The sequence below is a fragment of the Canis lupus genome, chromosome 17 (assembly GCF_011100685.1).
Source record: "Canis lupus familiaris isolate Mischka breed German Shepherd chromosome 17, alternate assembly UU_Cfam_GSD_1.0, whole genome shotgun sequence".
In the NCBI taxonomy this organism is placed as follows: Eukaryota; Metazoa; Chordata; class Mammalia; order Carnivora; family Canidae; genus Canis; species Canis lupus.
The window spans coordinates 16,668,708-16,693,841 of NC_049238.1; the positions used below are offsets into that span (position 1 = coordinate 16,668,708).

The 25,134-nt window shown below is 34.6% G+C and overlaps 1 long non-coding RNA gene across 1 annotated transcript in view; it reads left to right on the forward strand.

Annotated features, from left to right (window-relative positions):
- Window positions 1-3,328: 3,328 nt before the first annotated feature.
- Window positions 3,329-25,134, forward strand: part of LOC111090523 — a 76,977-nt gene continuing 55,171 nt past the window's right edge. The window contains exons 1-4 of the long non-coding RNA XR_005371831.1: window positions 3,329-3,668; window positions 6,071-6,180; window positions 16,634-16,877; window positions 22,307-22,415. This is a non-coding gene — a long non-coding RNA (uncharacterized LOC111090523). The remainder of the gene's footprint in view (window positions 3,669-6,070; window positions 6,181-16,633; window positions 16,878-22,306; window positions 22,416-25,134) is intronic.

Here is a 25,134-nt window from a genome sequence, read left to right on the forward strand (position 1 = left end):
ACATGACAGGGAATCACAGGTGTCTCTAGGAATGGAAGTTAGTACTTTTTGACAACCAGCAAGAAAATGGGGAAACTCAGTTTAGCTATCGTGGACATTGCTGCTATAAACATTGGGGTGCAGGTGTCTCGGCTTTTCACTGCATCTGTATCTTTGAAGTAAATACCCAGAGGTGCAATTTCTGGGTCATAGGGTAGCTCTATTTTTAACTCTTTGAGGAAACTCCACACAGTTTTCCAGAGTGGTTGTACCAGTTCACATTCCTACCAACAGTGCAAGAGGGTTCCCCTTTCTCCACATCCTCTCCAACATTTGTTGTTTCCTGTCTTGTTGATTTTCACCATTCTCACTGGTGTGAGGTGGTATCTCATTGTGGTTTTGATGTGTATTTCCCTGTTGGCAAGTGATTTGAAGCATTTTCTCATGTGCTTGTTGGCCATGTATATGTCTTTTTTTGATGGGAGCCTCAGTGTCCATCAAAAGATGAATGGGTAAAGAAGATGTGGCATATATATACAATGGAATATTACTTAGCCATTAGAAACAACAAATACCCACCATTTGCTTTAACATGGATGGAACTGGAGGGTATCATGCTGAGTGAAGTAAGTCAACCAGAGAAGGACAAACATTATATGGTTTCACTCATATGGGGAATATAAAAAAGAATGAATGGGATTATAGGGGAAAGGAGAGAAAATGAGTGGGATAAATCAGAGAGGGTGACAAAACATGAGAGACTCCTAACTCTGGGAAACAAACAAGGGGTAGTGGAAGAGAAAGTGGATGGGGGATGGAGTGACTGGGTGATGGGCACTGAGGGAAGCACCTCACGGATAAGCAGTGGGTGTTATACTATATGTTGGCAAATTGACCTCCAATAAAAAAAAATACAAAAAAAAATGCAAAGAAAAAAAAAAGAAAATAGGAACCTCAGTCCGACATCTTCAGAAGATGAATTGTGCTAACAACCTGAGAGAACTTGGGAGTGCATCTCTTCCCATCAAGCAATCGATGAGACTACAACCTCACTTAACTTTGTTTTGCTGCCTGATGAGACTCGAAAGCAGAGGATCCGATTAAGCTGTGTCTACACTTATACAGAAACTGGGAAATAATTAATGTGTGCTGTTTTAAACCTCTAAATTTGTAGTAGTTGTTTGTGGAGCAATAGAAAGGCAATATATCCTTGGTCTTCTTTTGAGTATTCCTTTTGGCTCCCAGCTCCAGGCCACACTTCTGGACAGATTTTTGTCTTTAAATAGTTGGAGGAAAGAAGTGCAGAGAGGAGTCTTTTGCTTTAGATTGTAAATCACTACCCAGAAATGTTCAAGAAAAATGGAGACCCAGTGGATATCTCCACATGGTGTTTGTAAACTCCCTTCTGGTTTAGTCACCACCTCTCCTAAGTTTTCATTATTCTCTTTACTTTTAGACAAACTTAAACTTTACTAAGTTATTTGAGTACACTTATTTCCCAAATTTCACAAATCATTGTCTAGAGTTCATTTTCTTTCTTTCTTTCAAATAGGGGTTTTATTATTTAAGGAATCATATATACTCTAAAATAAAAATAAGTAAATAAATATAACAATTGATAGATAGTTTTAAAGGTCTTTAACACTTTGAAAGTGGTAGCCTACTGGCACTTGCTCCCAGTGTTGACAGTGAAAAAACTGGTATCAATCTGAAACTTTTTCCTTTAAAATAACTTCATTCTTTGAATATTTTCTGAATATTTTGTTAAATTTTCTTAAATTACATATATACATGGGGAGTTTTCAATCTGCACTAGTTTGCACATTCCAAGGTCCTTTATCTTAAGTGTTCATATTTTTAAATCCTGGTGGAATATTATTTTATCTATTTTAACATCTTTATTTGTTTTCTTTTTTTTTTGAAACTGCTATAAATGGCCATTGTATTTTTATCATCTATGCTTATTAACTTTTCTTTTATATTTTCCATTACTTTATGGCTTTCTAGGACCTTGTAAATAAGTCCCTGGATCTGATCTTTCTGTTGACTAATTTAATTTGTAGCTTGTGATTTTGGAAAATGTATTTATATTTTTATATCCAATAAACCTATTTTCTTCTTCTTGATAATTGTGTATTGCTGTTCAATATCATCAATATATCCTCTCCTAGCTCTTTTAAGATATTTATAATGTTTGTTTTAAACATTGATCTCTATATTCCATTTATTCTAAATCACAGGATATACATTATTCTGTGTGCTGACATCTTATTTCAAAGGCTGTACTCAGGGGATCCTGGGTAGCTCAGTGGCTGAGCATCTGCCTTTGGCTAGGGTCCTAATCCTGGGATCCTGGGATTGGGTCCTGCATTGGGCTCCCTACAGGGAGCCTGCTTCTCCATCTGCCTTTATCTCTACCTCTCTCTCTGTGTCTCTTATGAATAAATAAATAAAATCTTTAAAAGAAAAATAAAGGCTGTACTCAAATAGCTTCTTTTGTTTCTCTTTAAGCTCGTTTACCTTAGCTAATCATGTTTACCAAGGGATAAAGGCTTTTGCTCCTTCCAGTGAATTTTAGTGTTGAATACCCTTGACATACCCATTTGCTGTGTCACTACCAGTCTTTCCTTCTCCTTGGAAACTCTAGAAGTTTTCTAAGAATTTCTTTCTCCTGATTGTAACTGCCTATATTTAGGGTTTAGAAGAAAGATGGAAATACTCAGCAGCTGCTGTTTCATAAAGATTTTTTATGCATTCCTCACTTAGCCAGACTTTTGCTTTGCCTTGTTGTTATCTTAGGAACAGAAAAATGCTTAGTATGGTTTCTAACAAGTGCCTGGTTTGGAATTTGGGCTCTTCTACATACTGGTTTAGGGACCTTGGACAAGTTTTTTGACTTCTCTGTGCTTCAGTATCCTTGTATGTAAAACAGGATAGCAATAGTCACTATTAAAATTGCTGTGATTCTTAAATAAGTATACATAAAGTTATTAGAGCAGTATCTGATACAAATTAGGGCTTACTAAATATTTTCTATCATTATACTTACGGGGCCCAGCATCTGTATATGTTCAATAAATATCTGTCATTGTATACTGGTTACACTTATCCACAGAGACAAATCTGAATCTGCACAAGTTACTATCAAGATGCACCTGCACTTCAAATATCCAGGATTTCTGTGTGCTTCCTGCCATGATTTGTGCCTTTAACCATCCTAGTGATCTAGAAATTTTTTTCTTTGGGACTGTTTAGGGAAGAATAGGAAATCAAATCTTGGTGGAATGGGAAAAAAAGAAAAGAAAAAAACATTTAAAATCTGTAATATTGTCTCCACTATTTCCATGCTTTAAGTTTTTGCCTCGTAGACAATATGTAAATCAATTTTGCTTGGGTATATATAGCCATTCACAGTTACAAAAATGATTCACATGTATTATCACATTTAATATTCCATAACTCTTCACAAAAGTTAAAAAAAGATTTACTGAACTTATATTAAAAAGGAAACAAATTATTGGAGAAGAAAATGAACTGAATTAATTCTTATGGTTTGAGTGTGGCAGGTGTAAAGTCAACCCAGATGTTCTGACTTCTAGTAGCACATCCTGCTCTCCTGTCTGCAGAGGGACCTGGAAGAAATAGCCAGAAACCTGGAGTTTCTCTGAGAGGCATATGTATCGTCAAATGTGAGTGGAAACTTAGATATTTATGGTTTTTATCCCATTCCATATACATAGACCTTGGGGTCAGGTGTATACAGCCTTTTCTATAAAGAAGAGTACTAGTATTATTTACCCTTAGCTGGGTGTATTTACTGCTGGATGATAAAGATTGTGATGGCCATTACAAAAGGAATCAGATTTGAGAGTCCTTTTCTGTAGTTCAAGCTCTGACCAAATATCAAACTGCTGTGAGTCACTAACCGTATGCTTTCTAATTGTTTGTAGTAATTTTTGGCATCTGATACCTACGTTTGTGCTGAGTTACTTATGTAATGAACATAGTTTCTTCAGCTCAACCATTCTGTTGTTATAACATGAATAACCCACTAGGTTTTGGTTTATTTTTTAAAGATTTTATTTGTTTATTTGAGAGAGAGAGCACAAGTGGACATAGGGGCAGAGGGAGAGGGAGAAACAGACTCTCTGCTGAGAAAGGAGCCTGATGTGGGGCTTGATCTCAGGACCCTGGGATCATGAGCCAAAAGCAGATGCTTAACTGAATGGAGCACCCCCTGTACTAGATTTTATACCCAGTTGACAGTAGAATGTGCTGTTTGTTTAGTGGAGAGGAGGTATATGAACATACACTGAACAAATATGCCATTAACCATCATTAAGAATGAACACCAATTCTTTGACCAGTTCTATGTGAGACATTATAGCAGAGACCAAAAGGGACTAGGACACATGAGGCCATTAACAAATATGTGTATGGTAAATTGATGTTTCTCAATGTATTTAGACATGCAAAAGGAAGTCAAATTCCAGCTCTTAGCCCTGATTACCTAGACAAAATTTGTCACATGTAAAAATCAACATACGTGTGTAGAATCAAGGCAAGATCAGGATAGGTGGATAATTGTAGCTGTCACGCTTTCTGCAAGAGATAGGATTTGAAGTATTTGAAAAATGCATGGAGGAGAGGGCAGTCATCCTAAGTGAAACAGAGAAATAAAAACAAGAAGAGCAGTTAGAGAAGGTGAAAAATGTGGGCATAATATCACCTATTATTATAATAAACACACTGTATAAAGCTCCATTAAATTTACAATAGTCACATAGTAACTGCCTAGAATCTGTAACTCATATGTCCTCTACTTTGATTTTTGAGCAAATAATTAAGCCTTTTCATGCTGATAAGATATGGCCACTTAATTTTTCTTTTTTTTCTTTCTATTTTTTTCTTGTCAAGATGTGTTTCATGGCTCAGAATGTCATTTGCTTAAATTTTTTTTAAAGGAAATGGTGATGATATAAGGCTCTCATCTTTATTGTTTATGACTTCAAAATTCTATATGGCTAAAAGACAGAATAAAATACTCCAAGCATTCATTAATGAATGAATAGGTAAATAAAATGTGATATGTACATAAACAGAATATTATGCAGACTTTAATTAAAGAGGAAGGAAATTCTGGCACATATAACAACATAGAACCTCTATGTTCTATGTATGCTACATTAAAAAAGTCACAAAAATATTGTATGAGTCTACATATATGAAGTACCTAGAAAGTAGTCAAATCCATGAAGATAGAGTTTTATTGGGGGGATATTTAAAGGTTCTAGAGATGAATAACAATAATGATTGCACAATAATGTAGATTGACTTAATGCCACAGAACTGTGCACTTAAAATGGTAAAAATGGTAAATTTTACATTACATATATTTATCACAATTTTTAAAAATAGAAAAAATGTAAAATCAGAATAGCGTTGACAGGGAAAAAAAGGCTAAGAGTTACTTTTAAAATTTCTTTTATTCCAGATGTTTATATTTATTTTAGAACTAATTCAATTTTTTTTAAATAGACTTTATTTCTTAGAGCAGTATTGAGTAGAAGGTACAGAGATTTCCCATATGCTCCCTACCTAGACACGTGCACAGCCTCTAGTCATTTCTTTTTTATATTTGAAAACTAAAAACCTAAATCTTTTTATAGCAAAATATCTACCCTATTGGGAAAAGATTTACTTTCTTTTTGTTCTCTGAATATTCTATTACATAAGTTAGATGGATTATTTTGTAAAATACTGGCATGAGTGTTACATAGCAACCAATATTCCTAGAGTCTAATATGTATTCTAGGGCCACTCTAAGTTTGCCATTATAAAAGAGGTTGTCACTTCTCTAGGGTCATGGCATCTCTCGTGGCCTCTGGAAAAGTAGAGTGGAAGACAGGGGAAAGTTTTCTGCTATAAGGAGACCTTGTGATTCATGGAGAGACTTCAGCTGGGTTGAGTAGCTGGCCAATATGCATCAGAGCTCTTCTAGCTAAAATATCTAAGTTAGATTAATCTTGAAGAGCAAATCAGAATGTGCCCATGACCTGGGTCAAACAAGGGTCTGCTTCAATTCTAACAGGGGCCTTCTTGAGCTTCATATTTACCTGGGATAAGAGATTGCTGGAAGATGGTTGCAGAAAATCAGATGGGCTCAAGAATCATCAGAGATTCAAGCACAAGGTAGAAAGTGTAAGTCTGGGAAGAAACAGTAACCTTTTGATTTGGGGGTCTCTGGCATATTGAGGTAAGAAGTTCCATTTCCTTGGAATTTCAGAAGGAGAGTCATGTACAGTAGCCTCAAGAACTGATGAAGAGTGAGATGATCATGACTATAAGGAGGGATTTTCTATTTTATTTAGTCATTATTAGACAGACATCGAAAAGATATCAGAGTTGGCTTCATTTGGCTTCTTTTAGACTCTTTAACACATACTTAAATCCTAATATCTCTTCCATTAATCTTGTTCCACTTCAACACATAGCTTATCTTAGTGATGGTTATTGGTTTGAAGTACAAGTTGCCTGCATCGGAGTTGAGTGATCTTAGGCTAGAGGTTTGTACATTGAGCCAGGTGAAGCCATAGAAGTTCTGATGGGTCTTAGCAACTGTTCAGGAAAGGGGAACCACTTGGGCTGGGGAGGATTGGCTCAGAGATCTCCATGAACATGTCAGCCAGAGCCCTCTGGTTGATTCTTTTGAATATTTTAAATTTAGGGGATTATTTCAACTGATGAAAGATATCTGGAACCAGGGCTGTTGTGGAATAATTTGTCAATTTTAGACCTTATCAATTCAATCATGCCATGTGACTAATATCTAATTTTTTATTTTAATTGATAAAACTGATTACTTTCTTTGGAAATACTTAGGAAATGTGTGTAGACACAATGTGTGGTTGCAGTCCGTACAGATGACTTGAATAAGCTGAGTGAAAGGCTGGTGGTAGCATTTTAACTTGGTTTGTCTTTTACTGAGGATGGAATAACAGAAAGGCGAGACAGAGGTACAGGTATATCCTCTCTTCAGGCTTATGTGGTAGCATGATCCCATAGCAGTTTACATTGAGAATTTATCCAGACTTTTTTTTTTCTTTCCTGAGTCCTGAATAAGGTTGGCTCAAGGCCTAGAAACTCGGCAATTTTTCATGTTCTGGCAACCTAGGAAGAGAAGGTATTTTGCAACTTAGCTCAGTTGTTTCTTAATGTTTGGAGAGAAATATGTCTCTTGTAGCTTCTTTTTTTTTTTTTAATTTTGAGCTGAAAAGAAACACTTTCTCAATGTACAGAAATGCCTATTTCATATTTATACTAGATTTGCATTTGAGTCCAAAAGCAATACAATGATTTTGTTCCCTGATAATTCTTCAAGCTCAAAAATTAGTATGAGTCACACTCCCAATGGGATTACAATGAAAATTGGATTTGCAATAACTAGGGGGAAACACAATAAAACCTTCAGTGTAGAAAGACAAGATTTATGCTATTTACCTTTATTTTATGTCCTGGGGAATAATCATCTTTGACATTTGTAAACTACCCTTCTTCCAATAGTCCTTCAGGTCTTCCTCATACAAGAGCTGTTCTACCAATGTCATTTCTCTACTCAACAACATGCTATTATCCTGTGGTAGGAGGCCAAGGCCTTTAAATGGAAGAGAACAGAATGATGTGATTAAAGGAAAACTTGAAAAAAATCCTTTAGAGGAGGAAACTCTGGGACTGTGAGTTCTTATGCATATAAACTATCTCACCTGCCTGTATGGCTGGGTGGGACAGTGTGCCTTGAAGTGCAACTTCACTCCAGGGAAATTATTAAGTGTACCATTGGTAATTTCAAGGCTTTGGAAAGAGTCCTTTAAAGACCTACCTGGTTTAGGTAAACTTCAGTGTTGCTGTTAGGAGAACAACAAACTATGGTTCATAATAGGGCAAACATTTTTTAAAATCATAACCTTTTGAACATAAAATCAGACATGATAACTATTACTAGTAGTTCTATTCTGGGAGCAGCTTCCAAAATGATGAATACAAATAACAACAACCATTATTATAGCTTATTTGTGGCATCACACTGTCCTGGGAAACTACAGTTATGGAAATCAAGGGAATATTGCTTAATATTACTATTAATAAATTACATGCTAGAGCAGCAGTGGCAATAGCTCACCAAGTTGATATAACAGAATATATAAGTATGCAGATGATTCATATTCTATGGAATCCAATCTTATTTTTAAGTCATTTGTGATAAAAGATGTCCAATTATAATTTTGCTTTTTGCATTCTTTGAATTATACCAGCTTAACTATATGTTGGCCAGCTTATACTACTTCAACTGTATATATATATATATATATATCTCCAAAAAATAAAAAAGTTTCCTGTAAGTTTCTTTAGCTGTACAACCTGAATAGAATTATCTACTTCCAGGCACCAATTTTTCACTCTACAGCTCCTAAGATCCCAAAACTATTCTGTTTTGCCTGTGGTTTCACTATATAGAGAAAGAATCATTTTTCATCTTTCATTCAAATTCTCAAACTTTTGTAAGGACCGAAAGTCATATTCCTTTTTTTCTTTTGGAAAAAGCATTCTTTAAGGATATATTTTCTTCAACTTCTTCAAAATATAAGATGTGCCTGCTTTTATCTTCCACTTAAAATATCTAGTTAGTATCAGTCCAAATTTACAGAAACATTTGTTTTGTGGCTTAATAAGTAAACCCAAGTATCTTATATATTTGTCCTACTACAATGAGCACAAAAAAGTAAGTTAAAAAAAGAAATAAGCACATTTATAGCATTAATATTGATCAAGTTTGACTAATCTTAATACCTGAATTCAGAAAATAGTAACTTGAGCCAATTGCTCTTTAAATCTTTGAAGATGATTTTTAAAAATATTTTATTTATTTATTTATTCATGAGAGACACACAGAGAGAGGCAGAGACATAGGCAGAGGGAGAAGTAGGCTCCTCAGGGGGAGCCTGATATGTGACTTAATCCCAGGACCCCAGGATCATGACCTGAGTCTAAGGCAGACACTCAACCACTGAGCCATCAGGTGTCCCTTTGAAGATGATTTTAAAATTAGTGTTAGTGTTTTTAAAATTCCGATTAATTTAGACAGGTCAAGATGGTGTTTATGGTCTTGTAGTGAGAAATTAACCTTAAGATAAAGAACCCATTTGCAAGTGATACTCCTCAGTGAAGAATGAATTGATGTATTCATTCCATTATTTGATGCAAAGGTAGCCAAACATGTTAGATTCTAGCTGTAAAATACCAATAATGTCAAAAGTTCAATAAAGATGAATAAGGCATTTTCTGCTCTTAATGCATTAATGACATAGAATATGAGATAAAAGTGTAAACATGTATTTACATGTTACATTCCAATATAACAATTTCCACAACTGGTCAACATGGAACAAGAGTAACTGAATTTATCCTCCAAATATTCAAAAGACAGATAAAATGTTGAAACAATGGTTTTCAAAGCACTGGACATAAACCTCACCATTTCAAATTCATATTGAATGTTAATGGTTTAAGAATAATCCCAATAAGGGGTGCCTGGGTGGAGCAGTTGGTTAAGCATCCAACTCTTGGACTCAGGTTGTGATGTCAGGGTCATGAGATTAAGCCCCACATCAGGCTCCATGCTCAGTGTGGAGTCTGCTAAAGATTCTTTCTCCTCTCCCTTTGTCTCTCCCACTCATGCTCACTCTCTAAATAAATAAGTATTTTTTTAAAAAATAATCTCAATAAAAAGCATACATTATCAGTTTGAACCAGAAAGCAAGACCCCCAAAAAATGCACTTTAAATATAATAACATAAATAAGTTGAAAATAAAAGGAAAGAAAAAGGTATAGCAATGCTGACATTAATGTAAATAAAGCTATAGTGCCTATATTAAGGTCCCATGAAGTTGGTTACAGAGAAAATATATATTATTAGGAAAACAGAAGCTTACTTCATAAAAAATAAATAAGCTTACTGCATAAAAAATGAATAAAAAGTTAATTCATCAAGAGGTCATCACAATCCCAAACATTTACATTCCAAATAACAGAATTTCAGAATACACATGCAAACTTGATATAAGTGAAAAAGAAATAGACAAGTAACAATTATATTCAGATACTTCAATATTCCTACCTCAATAGTAGATAGAGGAAGTACAAAGAAAATCACACACAATTGTGTTAGTTTAGATTCTTTAGAGAAACAGAACCAGTAGAATATCTATGAAGAGATATATAGAAAGAGACTTAATGAAGGGTTGGCTCATGATTTTGGAGGCTGACAAGTCCCGTGATCTACCATCTTCAAGATGGAAGCCTAGAAAAGTTGGTGGAGTAGTTTTAGTCCAACCCAAAGGCCTGAGAACCAGGGAACTAATGGTATAAGCTCTAGTTTGAGTCCAAAGGTCCAAGAACTACAAATGCTGGTGTCCAAGGGTAGAATTAGGTGCTCAAGCAGGGAGCAAATTTGTCCCTCCTCCACATTTTTTTTTTTCTATTCAAACCTTTGACGGATTGGGTGATGCTCACCTATATTGGTGAAGGTGATCTTTCCTCAGTCTACTGATTTAAATATTAACCTCTTCTAGAAATATCCTCACAGACACACCCTGAAATAATGTTTTATAAGCTTTCTGGGCATCATTTTAGCCCAATCAAGTTGATGCATAAAATTATCTATCACAAGTGAACCAACCTGAAATTTTGATATCAATAGAACACTTCACCTGACAATAGGAAAATACACATTTTTTTTTCAAGTGCACATGGGACATTTACCAGGAAAAAACACATTAGGACTTGAAATAGATCTCTAATTTTTTTTAAAATATGATCTTTGACTACAAAGGAACTAAATTAGAAATAAAAAATAGGCATCTCTGGAAAGTTTCCAAATATTTGGAAACTGAATACCATGCTTCTGTATAACCCATGTCAAAAAAGAAGCAAAAGAGAAATTAAAATTTTGTCCTGGATACAAATGAAAACACAATATATCAAAATTCATTGGATAAAGCTAAAACAATACCTAGAGGGAAACATCACGTTAATGCCTGTATTGGAAACAACAATTATATAAGACCAATGACCTCAAGTCACCTTAAGAAACTAGAAAATGAAGAGCAAATTAAGTACAAAATAAGTAAAAGAAAAGAAACAATAACTATAAGAGCATAAATAAGTATAGTAGAAAGCAGGAAAAAATAGAGAAAAAGACTTTAAAACCAAATTATCTTTTTTGGTTTTTGAAAAGATTTTAAGAAGTTGACAAATCTCTAACCTGACTAATCAGAAAAATGAATGAAAGATACAAAACTGTTAGTGTTGGAATGGACAAAGGTGACATTGGTATACATTCTACACATATTAAAATGTTAATATTTTGAACAACTCTATGCTGATCTCTACAACTTAGAAGAAATGGACAAGTTCTTTGAAGATTCAAACTAGAAAACCTAATTTAAAAAGAAATGTGGTAGCATTATACCACAGTAGTGTGATTTCTAGTGAAAAATCTTCCCACATCAAAAATTCTATACCCAGATGGATTCATTGGTGAAATCTACTTATGAAAAAACTAGACAAAGATATTACAATAAAATAAACCTTCAGGCTGTAGCAAAATTTTTCTAGATATGATTCTTGAGGCAAGGGAAATCAAAGCAAAAGCAAACTATTGGGACTACATCAAAATAAAAAGCTTCTACACGATTAATGAAATAATCAACAAAACTAAAAGGCAAACTACTGAATAAGAGGAGATATTTGCAAATGACATATCCAATAAATGGTCAGTATCCAAAATATATAAAGAACTGATACAACTCAACATCCCCCCCAAAAAAACATAAAAAAAAAACAAAACAAATAATCCAATTTAAAAATAGGCAGAAGACATGACCAGACATTTCTCTAAAGAAGACATTCAGTTGCCCAACAGACTCATGAAAAGATGCTCAACAATAATTTATCATCAGGGAACTGCAAATCAAAACAACAATGAGATATCATCTCACATCTGTCAGAATAGTTAACATCAACAATACAAGAAACAACAGGTGTTGGCGAGAATATGGAGAATAGGGATCCCTCTTTAACTGTTGGTGGGAATGTAAACTGGTGCCGCCACTCTGGAAAACAGTATGGAGGTTCCTCAAAAAGTTAAAAATAGAACTACCCCAAGATCCAACAATTGCACTACTAGGTATTTACCTAAAGAATAAAAAAAAAAAAAAGTAACTCAAAGGGATACATGCACCTCTATGTTTATATTAGCATTTTATACAATAGTCAAGTTATTGAAACAGCCCAAGTGTCCATCGATAGATAAATGGATAAAGAAGATGTAGTGTATATACACACACACATATATAAAATGGAATATATTATTCAGTCATAAAAAGAATGAAACCTTGCCATTTGCAACAACATGGATAGAGCTACAGAGTATAATGTTAAGCAAATAAATCAGATAAAGACAAATACCATATGATTTAACTTATATGTAGAACTGAAAAACAAAACAAATAGTCAAAGGAAAAATAGAGAGACAAACCAAGAAACAGACACTTAACTATAGAGAACACATTGATGGTTATCAGAGGGGAGGTTGGTGGAGAGATGGGTGAAATAGGTGATGGGGATTAAAGAGCATACTTATCATAATGAAAAAATAAAATAATAAAAAAGAAATATAAGAAACCTTCAATATTCTTTATGATATAGATGCAGATATCCTAAACAAAAATTTAGCATACTGGATTCAACAATATATAAAGTGAATAATACATTATGATCAAATGGGTCATTCAACTGTCTGAATAGGTAAATATCATATCGACTTTTAATATCCTTTGTCTATAAGATTATACTTTTCCTGATATAAGGCTTGTAAACAACATCATTTTTTTAAAAAGTCATCCATTGCAATTCCCACTACCAGAGGAACACCTTGAAGTATTAAACATCCAAGGCTTTTCTGCACTTTCAAGTCTATGGAAAACAATTGTCATGGTGTCTTTCTTTCCATGTCAGTGTTACTTCAGCCTTCCTGGAGTTGATTCGGTTCTTAGGAAATTTTCTTTTGTTGGAAATAGTCTTTCCAGGGCCACCTCTAAGGCATGAGTGTTCTGTTAATGACATAACCCCATTCTTCTGTTGAGTGTATCCCAGGTTCATCATCTGTAATTCTATTTTAGGATATGCAAGCTATTATATTTTAAACATTCAGTACTTCCAAAAACTGACTCTGAACATCTTAACCTAACACATGTGACATTTATTAAAACTGCTGAGACTTTTAGTCTTGAATGTTCTTGAAAGTGCTTCAGATTAATGTCCTGGGCTTCCCATCTTGTTACACCATGCATTCTCAAAGGCTGTAAACTGGGATTTTATTTCCAGATACCTGAAGTTTTGTAAAATACAACTTTCTTTTATCTCTGCCACATTTGTCTCCAGTTTGTCTCAGTGCTTCATTGTGATCTTTTTCTCCAAGATATCCTATTTCTGGATCATCACCTGTCCTCACCATTACACTATCCTGAAATATTGTTTGTTTTCCTTATTTCTCTCTGGTTCATCACCTGTAATAACACAATTACAACCAACATAAATAAGATATTCCTGTGAGTCAGAGGCACTCAGAAATGTTCTGTTCCTCCTTTTCTTTCACTATAAGTCTAGTTCTTCCAGAAGCTAATTACAGGAAAAAGAAGGGCATAAAGTTGGGATTCCTGTACTTTAGGGGTTCTAATTTCTTGTAGTCTATAAGTAATCATTTTGTGATCATCATCCATTGTGTTCCAAAAGGAAATAAGCAGAGTTGGTAAATTCAAACATCCGCATATACACACTCACACACATTAATCATATGCAATACAATGGAAAGCCAAGTATATAAAGGAAAGGTCATAATATCTCATTCAACTGTTGTAGTAAATGCCAAATCCAATTTGTAGATACCCTGTTGAATCTGAACCCAACCAAATGTGGCCATTTTGGAATTATGCCTCATAGAATACACCTACTGTTATTTGGAAAGAGGTAAATCTTCTATTTTTCATAACTTTATATATTTTCTTAAATGTTTTCTTCAGCTAAGAAATTTAATTGCTATCAGGGGAGGTGGAAGTTTTCTTTATTTTTTTTTTTAACTGCAGTGCTAAACAACTAGACACTGACAGGGTGACTCATTAGCTGAATCCATTAATCTCAGCTGAATAGAAAGATCCAGATGGAATTGAGAAGAAACAGGCCATTCCTTTCCAAGAGTTAGCATAAGGACTATTCAGCTCAGGGTGGCAGATTTTATATTTAGTTTTGGCTAAGGAAGTATAGGTCACATTTTATGTTTCTTTTGAGGATTACTAAAGAAATGAACACTGCAGACATCGTTCTCTTTTTTCTTAATTCCTAAGAATGTAAGAACAATGAAAATCTTAAAATCTGCAAAAAAAAAAAAAACACCAAACAAATATTTTCAAATTATTTATAGTATAAAACTGTCAATAATTTGTAGTGAACTTGGATATAGCACATGTATGCACAAACACACTTTTTTTCTATGAAATATTTATATTTATATATTCATAGGGAATATAAAATATTCCCAAACAAAATTCTCACAATAAAATTCTGTGAGCTTTCTTTAAGAGCATTGAATCTCCCTTACTTAAGACTGGTACTATTTTCTCTTTCCTTGAGAAACAGGGAGTTTGGGTAGGTTTAGTGTAAACAACACAGAGTTGGATTTGATACAATTTGTTTGAAAGTTTGAATGGTTGGTTTAATTCAGAATTGTTTGGAAAATTCACTTAATCTCTTTGAAATGTAGATCCCTTGTCTATAATAATAATATCTGATTCAGTGTTATGAGGATTATATTAGATCATGTCTATAAGCTGCTAGCTCTTGCCTGGCCCATGTGGTACATATCCAAAGATACCTGGCCCTTTGTTTATTTTTCCATAACTGATGGAAGAGAGCATGAAGCCAAAATACAAACGTTAAATGAAGACAATGAGTTTCTGAGAAGCAAGATCTTTGATGATATAATAAACCAGTTTTATAATAAAGGAAAGAGTTATTATAAAAGAGAATTGACCATTGTGTTGGGAAACTGAAATGGCTGACAGTAAGGGAACCCATGAGCTACATAAGTCCTCAGACAGGAAGGAAATAGGAACCTGGATTTTCTTAGTAAAGATGGTGGAGAGCTCAAGGATCCCATTTGTATGTTCCTCCAAATCTTCGGTGTTTTGAGAAAGCCAGAGGAAAGTCATCCTACTCTCCACCCTTCTGTTTTTTTCTGCATTTGTCCCTTAAGTTCTCAGGCGATTCTTTAGATAGTATCCCAGACATGGTTGGTGGTGGGCAATGGATGAATGTTCATAGGACCATTTTGACTAATAGACAACTTCATGCTCATTCAGACCAGTAACATATTCAGCAACCCTTAAGTTCAGGCTAATGGAAGAAGTCTGAGTTGCATAGAGAGTGGACAGTACCATCATAGAGGAAATAGTCAAAATCCACTTAAAATAAATACACATAAAATATACATGAAGCCATGTGTTTCCTCTATGCAGTTCCAAGACCACTGAAGTATTCTAATATCACAAACTATCCACCAGCTTCTCCTTCATATACATAGTTGCCATGATCCTCAAAAATGTATCTTGATTGAGCATGGAACCTCTTTAAAGCACCATTATAGGTTCTTAGAGGCAGTGAGAATAGAGAAGCCTTAATGGCTATTTAAAATATCTGGAAGAATAGGTTTCACAACATAATTCATTCTTAGTTCTGTCCCATGCCTAGAAGAATGTTATATATACATCATAGATGTTCAGTAATATTTGTAATTTAATGGAATAGCTTCTTTATATTATTTACTGCCATATAAATGTTTTACTGTTTTTTCATCAAATAATTTTTACATCATAAAGTTTAAGACAAAGCACTGGTTCCTTAGTTTCTTATAGTTGAATGCATATAAGATGCTCAATAAAACCTCTTTGTTTGGCTCTGAGTGAATATTGGAGAACATCATTGTGGAAATGTCTATTGCTAATACTAACAAACAAGGATATTAGTTTCCATGAGAACTGGTTCTAGAAATCTTGGACCTTTGTTTGTCCCTCTTCCACAGATAAAGTTATTCTTGATGTATTTTCTTAAGTGACAAACATTTTCCTTGGAAAATAAATTCTTACAGAAGCCAGGCCCCAAATGGCTTGCTTATCTCATAGGACTATTTATCTTTCAAAGGTTATAGGACAGGAATCATGAAAACATAAAATGACCAGCTCTATCAATGATTTATAATTTGATTAAATGATTCATAAGCACTGGAGATGAATGAGAAAAGTTGTCTTTCTAGGATAAAGTTTTTTAATACCTGAGTTGATGAGCAAAGAGATGAATTCCACATACTAAGAGAAGAAGGAGTGAAGCAAGACTTGGAAGCAGAGATGTACATGCATATTAATGGAGTAGTAAGAACTTCTGGCCATAACTATAGAAGCAACACCAGAATGATTTATAATCCTGATGGAATTCCCAGTCATTTCAGCCTTTAAATTCCTCATTCTCCTCTTCTTTTTCTTTCAGACCTTGTTCAGTTTATACCTTCTCCAGAATGACTTTGGATATAGGGACATAAGTCTGCTTCCAAGTGACAATCCATGTAATTTTCATTGACCAGCTACTATGAGCTAGACATTGGGCATGCAAAATAAGAGAAAATGCCCAATTAAAGGAACTCGCAGTGTGTTAGGGGAAGGGAAGTAAAGTGTCTTCAACATATTATGTAAAGCATGAAAAAGATTGGTTTACACTCAGAAAACAAAGGAAGGTGAGTATATATGTATTTAGGGGGAGGGGAGAGGAAAGCAGTCCTTAGATCCAACATGAGCTTGTTTTTTTTTTTTATTTTTATTTTTTTAATTTTTTTTCCACCATGAGTTTGGTAAAAAGGTTTTGAGTGTAAAGATTAGTACAAGTATTAGCCAGGCAAAAACAGGAAAGAGGGGTATTCCAAGCAGGGTAAGCTTGTGTATAGACAATCAAAGAAAACTCAGAGTGTGAAGTGGATGCCTTTCCTTCACCTTAACTTTTCAAATTAAATGTTGGGTATTTATATATAAATATAAATATATGTAAGTATAATATATAAATATAAATATGTAGCTTATAAATATAAATAATATATACATATATATGAATATATTCATATTTATTAAAAATATAGGTAAGGTATAAAGGATAACAATACAATGAGTACTTTTGCATCCTCTGCTCCATTTAAAAATGATTGTGACTCTTGAAGCCCGTGGTATACTCCTTCCCATTTCATTGCTTTCTATCCTACTCAGGTAATACTGTCCTTTTTTGCACTTACCAGATTCTTTATTTTCTTTATTCTTCTTTCTTTTTCTTCTTTTAACCGTATATTTCTGACTCTAAATAATTATTGTTTAGCTTTCCATGTGTTTGAAAATTTATATAAATGGATCATGCTATGTATATTCTCTGCCTTTCTTCAGTTTGCGATTTATCCATTTGTCATATTATATTAATACATCATAATTATAGTTACCCATTTTAATATCTTATTAACATCATGTCCACATCATGTCCATTAACATTATAGTATTTTTTTTCTTGGTGCACATATAGGACAGTTTTTTCTATGGAGCATATGGAGGAGTAGAATTTTGGTGTGAGGGTATGTACATGTCCAAGTGTACTGAACTGGGTAATCCCAAACTGTTTTCTAAATTGGTCATATCAATTTTCATTCCTACCAGTAGTATGTGAAAAGATCTGCTGGTAGCAAATTCACACTTTCTGTTTGTCAAAAACTATATTTATTTATTACACCTCATTCTTGAAAGATACATTCACTGTGAACACAACTCTACATTGACAGTTATTGCTATTAGACGATGAATATTTTATTACACCATATTCCAGTTTTCATTGTTGCAGCTCAGAAAGCAGTTGCCATTCCAATAATTGTTCCTCGGTAAGTAATATTTATTTTTACTATGGCTATTTCTAGAGTTATCTCCTTGTTTCTGATACTTAATAGTTAGCTAAAATGTAAAATAGGTGTGTGGTTTTCCTGAAGCTATTGATTTATAGCTGTTAATAGTTCTAGAAAAATTTTATTAATTATCTCCCAAAATATGAAACCTATTCATTTCTTATCTATTCTCAGTCCAGAATCAGATTGTATTTATTAAAGATATTCTCACTTTGTCTCATAAATTCTTTCTCATATTTCCCAACTTTCTAAGCTACCTTCTAGACTAATTCATCAGTTACTTCTTCAATCATGTCTACTTACCTTTAAACCTTCCATTACAGAATTTTCAAAACTTCTAACACTATGCTTTCTATTTCCACAAGACATATTTGGCTTTTTTCCAAATAAGTCTGGTATTTTATATTTTCTTACATTTAAAGTTTCCCTTTTAATATATTAACATAGTTATTTTATATTCAGTGTCTCTTAATTCCACAACTGAAGTGTTTGGACATCTTATTCTATGATCTGTTGTTTCTGTCTACTCTTGTTCAAGAAGCCTTCTTATCTTGTGTGTTTAAGTAACTTTTGCCTATGATGTCATAACCTAAAAACTATCTTTTTAATTATTTGAGACTATTGTTTAAGGAAAGTTCTGAGTTTTGTTTGTGTTTGCTTTTGTGAGTGCCTGAATATTATCATATTGAAATTTTTCATTATCTAGTATGTTGTACTACGAAAATAAGTCTTGAAAATGACAAAGTTCATAGCAAGATGAGTGAAAGAGCAAACATGATAGAAGGGGCATGGTATGCTGAAAATTTGGTATATAATCCTGTAAGCAATCAAAGGCCAGTGAAGGTCTGCAAAGAAAGAAATGAGTGGTACAGTTATTTGTTATATTTTAGGTAAATTTTTTGGGTGGTGGAGTGGATTTAAGATAGTCCAAAGTTTCAGGCAAGACTGATTAGTTGCCTCTTTACTGCAGTATTTTAGGCAGGAATTGATGAAATCAACTAGAGCAGCAGAGTAAAACAGAAGGGAGAGAATAGATTTGGGAAATGCCAGTATGTGAAATCAACAATATTTGGTAATAGATTGAAGGATAATGATATGGGAAGAGGATAGATTGAAGTTTTGATGACTTTCACATCCCTGATTTGAGTAAATGGTTATATGTTGTAGCCATTCACAGAAATTAGTAATACAGAGAAGGTTTTGCTCCATAGGTGGAATTTCTACATAGGTTCATTTTAGCTTTTGAAGCAGGTCTGGGACATTGAAATTCTGTGACCAATAGGCATTGTTGATCTATTTTTTCACAAGTATTTATTAAGCATCAATATCAGCCTGGGTGTTATTTTACTCCAAGTCTGATATGCTCAAGATACTGGTCAAGGATAGAAGTACAGATTTGGAAGTTATTAATTTCAACATCATAGGTAAAACCAAGGATCACTTGAGGTTGACTACTGAACATTTCTTGTGAGAGAGATGAGCAGTACTCATATGGCAGAATTTGGGGGATGCTGAGGTCTTGATGGTTGATGGAGCAGGAATCTAGAAAAGAAAAGGTAGTAGAGTAGTGAATGCAGATAGAAAGATATGAATAAAACTATAGAAGCCAAGGAGGTACAGATAATAACAAAAGACTAAAAAAATAAACAACAGATATAAATCATAAAATTATATTAGATTTACCAGAGAAATCTAATAAGTAATGAAATACATTCTTTGCTGAGAGGAAGTTCACTGAGGACATTAGTTAGAGCAGTTTCAATGGAATGGTCTGGCCAAAAACATTTAGGGTAGATTTAAAAGTAGGTATAACAGAAGAGATGGCTTTAACTGGAAATTCAGATTAAAATTCAAAGGCGAAAGAAAAAGTCGGTTTAAAAATGATCTGGGAAAGATTTTTTTTTCAGAGAATGTAAGAGTTTTGAATATATTTCCAAATGTGGGTAGAAAGATAATCAAACTTGGACTGGTTGAAGATAAAGGAAAGATAAAGTAAAAATTATGGGTAATATTCAAGATCTGAAGAGATGGGGACAAGAACACAGGTGAAGTAAGAAAAAGAATACCTGTCATCTGAGAAGCAGATGACACTTACAAAAGGAAGGGTAGAAAGTTGAGGAATTTTACACCTGGTCAGATCTACATAATTCACCTATATTTAAATGAAAACCCAATCTCTTTCCACCTTCATAACTACTACTGAGAAAATAGCTAACCCATCTGAGTATACACAATATGCCAAGACAGTTCTAAGCAAGTGCATTCATTATCTCATTTAATCCTTACACTCCCTCTTTGTGATAGCAGCTCCCCTCTTCCTCCTTTTCTCCTCCTTCACATGATGGAATAACTGAGGCATAGAAATTTTAAATAAATTGCCCAGTATCAAAATAAGATGAACCATCAGAATTTGACCTGAAACAATTTTTTTATAATAAATTTATTTTTATTGGTGTTCAATTTGCCAACATACAGAATAACACCCAGTGATCATCCGGTCAAGTGCCCCCCTCAGTGCCCATCACCCATTCACCCCCACCCCCCGCCCTCCTCCCCTTTCACCACCCCTAGTTCGTTTCCCAGAGTTAGGAGTCTTTATGTTCTGTCTCCCTTTCTGATATTTCCCACACATTTCTTCTCCCTTCCCTTATATTCCCTTTCACTATTATTTATATTCCCCAAATGAATGAGAACATATAATGTTTGTTCTTCTCCGATGGACTTACTTCACTCAGTATAATACCCTCCAGTTCCATCCACGTTGAAGCAAATGGTGGGTATTTGTCGTTTCTAATGACTAATATTCCATTTTATACATAAACCACATCTTCTTTATCCATTCATCTTTCGATGGACACCAAGACTCCTTCCACAGTTTGGTTATTGTGGCCATTGCTGCTAGAAACATCGGGGTGTAGGTGTCCCGGTGTTTCATTGCATCTGCATCTTTGGGGTAAATCCCCAACAGTGCAATTGCTAAGTCGTAGGGCAGGTCTATTTTTAACTCTTTGAGGAACCTCCACAGTTTTCCAGAGTGGCTGCACCAGTTCACATTCCCACCAACAGTGCAGGAGGGTTCCCTTTTCTCCGCATCCTCTCCAACATTTGTGGTTTCCTGCCTTGTTAATTTGCCCCATTCTCACTGGTGTGAGGTGGTATCTCATTGTGGTTTTGATTTGTATTTCCCTGATGGCAAGTGATGCAGAGCATTTTCTCATGTGCATGTTGGCCATGTCTATGTCTTCCTTGAAACAATTTATTACAGAGCCAATCTTTCCTAATCTGATAATTTACATATATTATCTTATTTAAATCTCAACCCTACAACCCTAGAGGGCATTTATTGTGTCTTCAAACTATTGTTTACCTCCTGCCTCAAGTATGACTCAGAGAAAATACAATTTTGTGTACTCCAGAGTTTAGGGATTTTCTGGATTTTAGGAAAGATGGCAAATCATGACTGCTGGAAATGGACGTGGCTGCAGGCTTTCCCCATTACTTAAGAATTCAGCCCTCTGGGGGCCAAAAGGAATGTTATAATTCTGGAGAAAATGTGCTTGAAGAGAGTAGGAGAAAGGATTTGGAGGAGGATACTGTGAAGAAGAAAGCAATACAGTTGGGGAAGAGGGGGACGTGCAGCCCAAATAAAAAGTACCAGATGACAAATCCTAGTAATTTTATGAAAACACAATTTTTCCAGAATGAATAATAAATTGTATGTTTCTCCTCCCACATGCAGATGGTATAAATGTTTTAATTACTGAGAAGGTGATGTAGCAATATTAAAGATAATGTTTGAATTAATAAATTACCTGTCATTTCATCATCCCAGTAAAGCAATTACTTTCATTTTTTAATGTGTATTATAGTCTATATTAAAGAAACATTTCATTGTCTGCTTCTATTAAAACAGGGATATAAGCATTTTGATGTGGCAAAATAGTATGATTTTAACGAGTCTATCATATCCCATCAAGTAAATGTAATTTAAATATTAGGTGTTTTGGCTATTCTTCTATTTTTAAACTATTATAAGTTACTCTTCAACAGACCTGTTGATTTATAAAACAATTTGCTTCTGTTGAATGATTTCTTTAAGATAAATTCTCATTAAAACAGTGATTAGGTTAGAGGGAATAAATACCTTTATGGTTTTGTTATAGACTAGGCATTAATGTTTAATTTTTATTCAGTATATTTTAAGTATTTTTCCTATTTTATTTTCTCTAACACAGATACTACATGTTCCTCACACCATTTCCAAGAAATGGCATTTCAAAGGCAAATGTGTTGTTGTCACAAAGAACTTGAGACTGAGCAGATACAAAGAAGAATCCAGAGAAGGTAGCACCTTTTAAAATGTCTCTATTCTTGCTCCCACCACATTGTGTTCCTCTACTTATCGTTTCCCCTTCCCAACACACTGTTCCAGTATCCTGCACACTCTTGGGTATGAGGGTGATTGCAGAGACTCAAAGTCAGCTCTGAGGATGTGAAAAAGACCAACTGGACAAAGTATATGTCACTGGCTGACTGAAGGAATGGACGCATGGGGCATAACCTTTTGTTCTTTGAATTTTCTTTGTTGAAGCTATAATTTACCTAGGGGATTTTTTATTTTTATTTATATTATATTATATTATATTATATTATGTTATATTATATTTTTAAACTTTATTTTATTTGAGAGACAGAAAGAGAAAGAGGGAAAAAGAAGAGGGAGAGGGAGAAACAGGCTTCCCGCGGAGCAGGGAGCCCAACAGGGATCCCAGCACCCCAGGATCATGACCTGAGCTGAAAGTAGGTGCTTAACTAACTGAGCCATCTAGGCACCCCTACCTACAGGATTTTGTCACTTATTCTATCATTCTCATGTTCTCCTTTGAAATTCTTCCTTTTGAATTTAAACACAAATTAGGCAGTTTATGCAGTAGGGACTGTATTATCAATCTGTTTTCTCTTGTCCCTTATTTTCCGTACTTAGTCTCTTTACTAGTTGGCTGAGTGAATTTAAATAATTCAGTGAAAGAGTGAGAAAAGGCCCTCAAATATGATGGTGACACAAGTTGAAAAGAACCATGTCTTGCATGGCAAAAGCAAAGGGACTGAGATGAGTGGGGATATGCTTCTATTGTGTTAAGTTGCAGTTTCTGCAGCTGAGTCTTCACTCTCCTAGTACACTTTATACAATGAGAATAAATCCGTAGGTCTTTGCTAAATACCATGTGATGCTCATCACTATACTAGATAGTTGAATGAAATCTGTAAGGAACTTTCTGCGATTGAGGCTTTAACTTTGTTACTTGAGTGCAGAGGGCGTAGGATTGTAAGCTTCTGAGCCTAATGAGGTTGTCATTTATTTCCAAACTACCTGAAGAATCTGGGCTATCGTGCTCTGAATATAAGCTGTAATTCCTTCTTAGATATAAAGCCTTGGCAGCCTTACCTTCTAGAAACAAGTCTCATTCTAGGAGGTTTTCTGGGTTTTTATGTTTTTGTTTGTTTTTTGTTTTTAAATATCAGTACTCTTCCACCCTGGCCAAAGTGATTAGGCGCTGAGATTGTGGACATGGCCTCCAGATCATTAAACTACTAGTTTTGCAACATAAATAATCTGAATTCAATATATGTAATACCACAAGAGATAAATCACTGTGAAATCCCCTGCGTATGGTTGTTCAGATGCGACTCTGGGGGCAAGACACCTCACATGGAAAGATATCTGCCTGAGGTGATTAGGCTGGAATTTAATTTTACTTATATGTGTGAACACTTTTAATAAGGCTCTGGAGGTATTATGAAGTTTGCAGAATCTTTATATTTGAAAAATGTTTTATTTTGCTTGATAACACGTAGAAAAGCCCTTATTGTGATTAGCATTTGAATAGGAGGATCATGTTAATACTCTTGTTATTAATATGACAGATTTTATTTTCCCAAAGGTGACAACTGAACCCAGTTCTCAGATCAGTTAATCCATGTATTTATGTGAATTGAACTTTTCTACCTTGTAATTTGGTTCTGGAGTACATTGGATTTCCTCCTGCCCTGTGGGGTTCATGCATCAATTTAAATACCTAAGTTATTGGCCTACTTTTTTTTGCTAAATATGAAAACAGGGTTTTTTTTTTTTCCCTCTCAGTTTTGATGTTTGTCTACATGTTTTATGCTGTTAACAGTTTGTATTGTCATTTGTGGGATCTTGAACTTCTGTGAAGTTGCATCTGCTTCTGAGACACATGTTTCACTTGGGTCCCCATCCACTTTAAAGGCATTTGTAATGAGTGATGGTACTTGAGCACGTGCTGATGTCTTTTACATGGAAGTGGGAAGTAGAGGCATGGGGAGAAGGAAGAGAAAATGATTTTTTTTTTTTTTACATACTCTTCTTTTTACTTCTCTGTATCGTTGGACCTCTCAAGTTCCCTCTCTGTAAACTTTTCACTGTTTCTTCTCCTTGCTAGGAGTTATTGTTTTCATGGTCCTCAGCTTCCTTCTTGCACTAATCCATGCTATGCTACTTCTATCAATTCCAGAGCAGTTCGTGATGTCAAGTCTGTGGTTCCTGAGTCTGCATTTTGTTTTACTGCTCAGTGCATTTGACTCTTAGAGAAACCACCTTCCCTTGTAATATGTGACTACAAACTTCATTTAGAAGCCACATGCATCCACATTTGAGTACAGCAAGACCATATAAACTTGACTGCAAGTTTATGTCAGAATACAGGGCTGGACAGAAATTCAGATTCTGAAAAATTCCAAGATCTCTCTCTCATTGCCAACCACTTTGTGCCTTGGCCATTTATCTAGGCCAGCTCCCACTTGAGTCCAACACACTTAACTAGCATCTCCTCTCCAGTAAGCTTCCAAGAGCCACACATTTGATCTGTCTGATTTCTCCAGCCTGTGTTTCAGCCTCTCTTCTACTCATAGCAATATAGCTACGTCCTCCAGCTTCTCACACTCTTCTTTTCTGGGACTATTCTTTAAATCCCTTGTCTTCTCTTGGTTGTCCTGGATCTCACTCCATTCTTCAAAGTTCAACTCAAGTCCTACTTTCTCC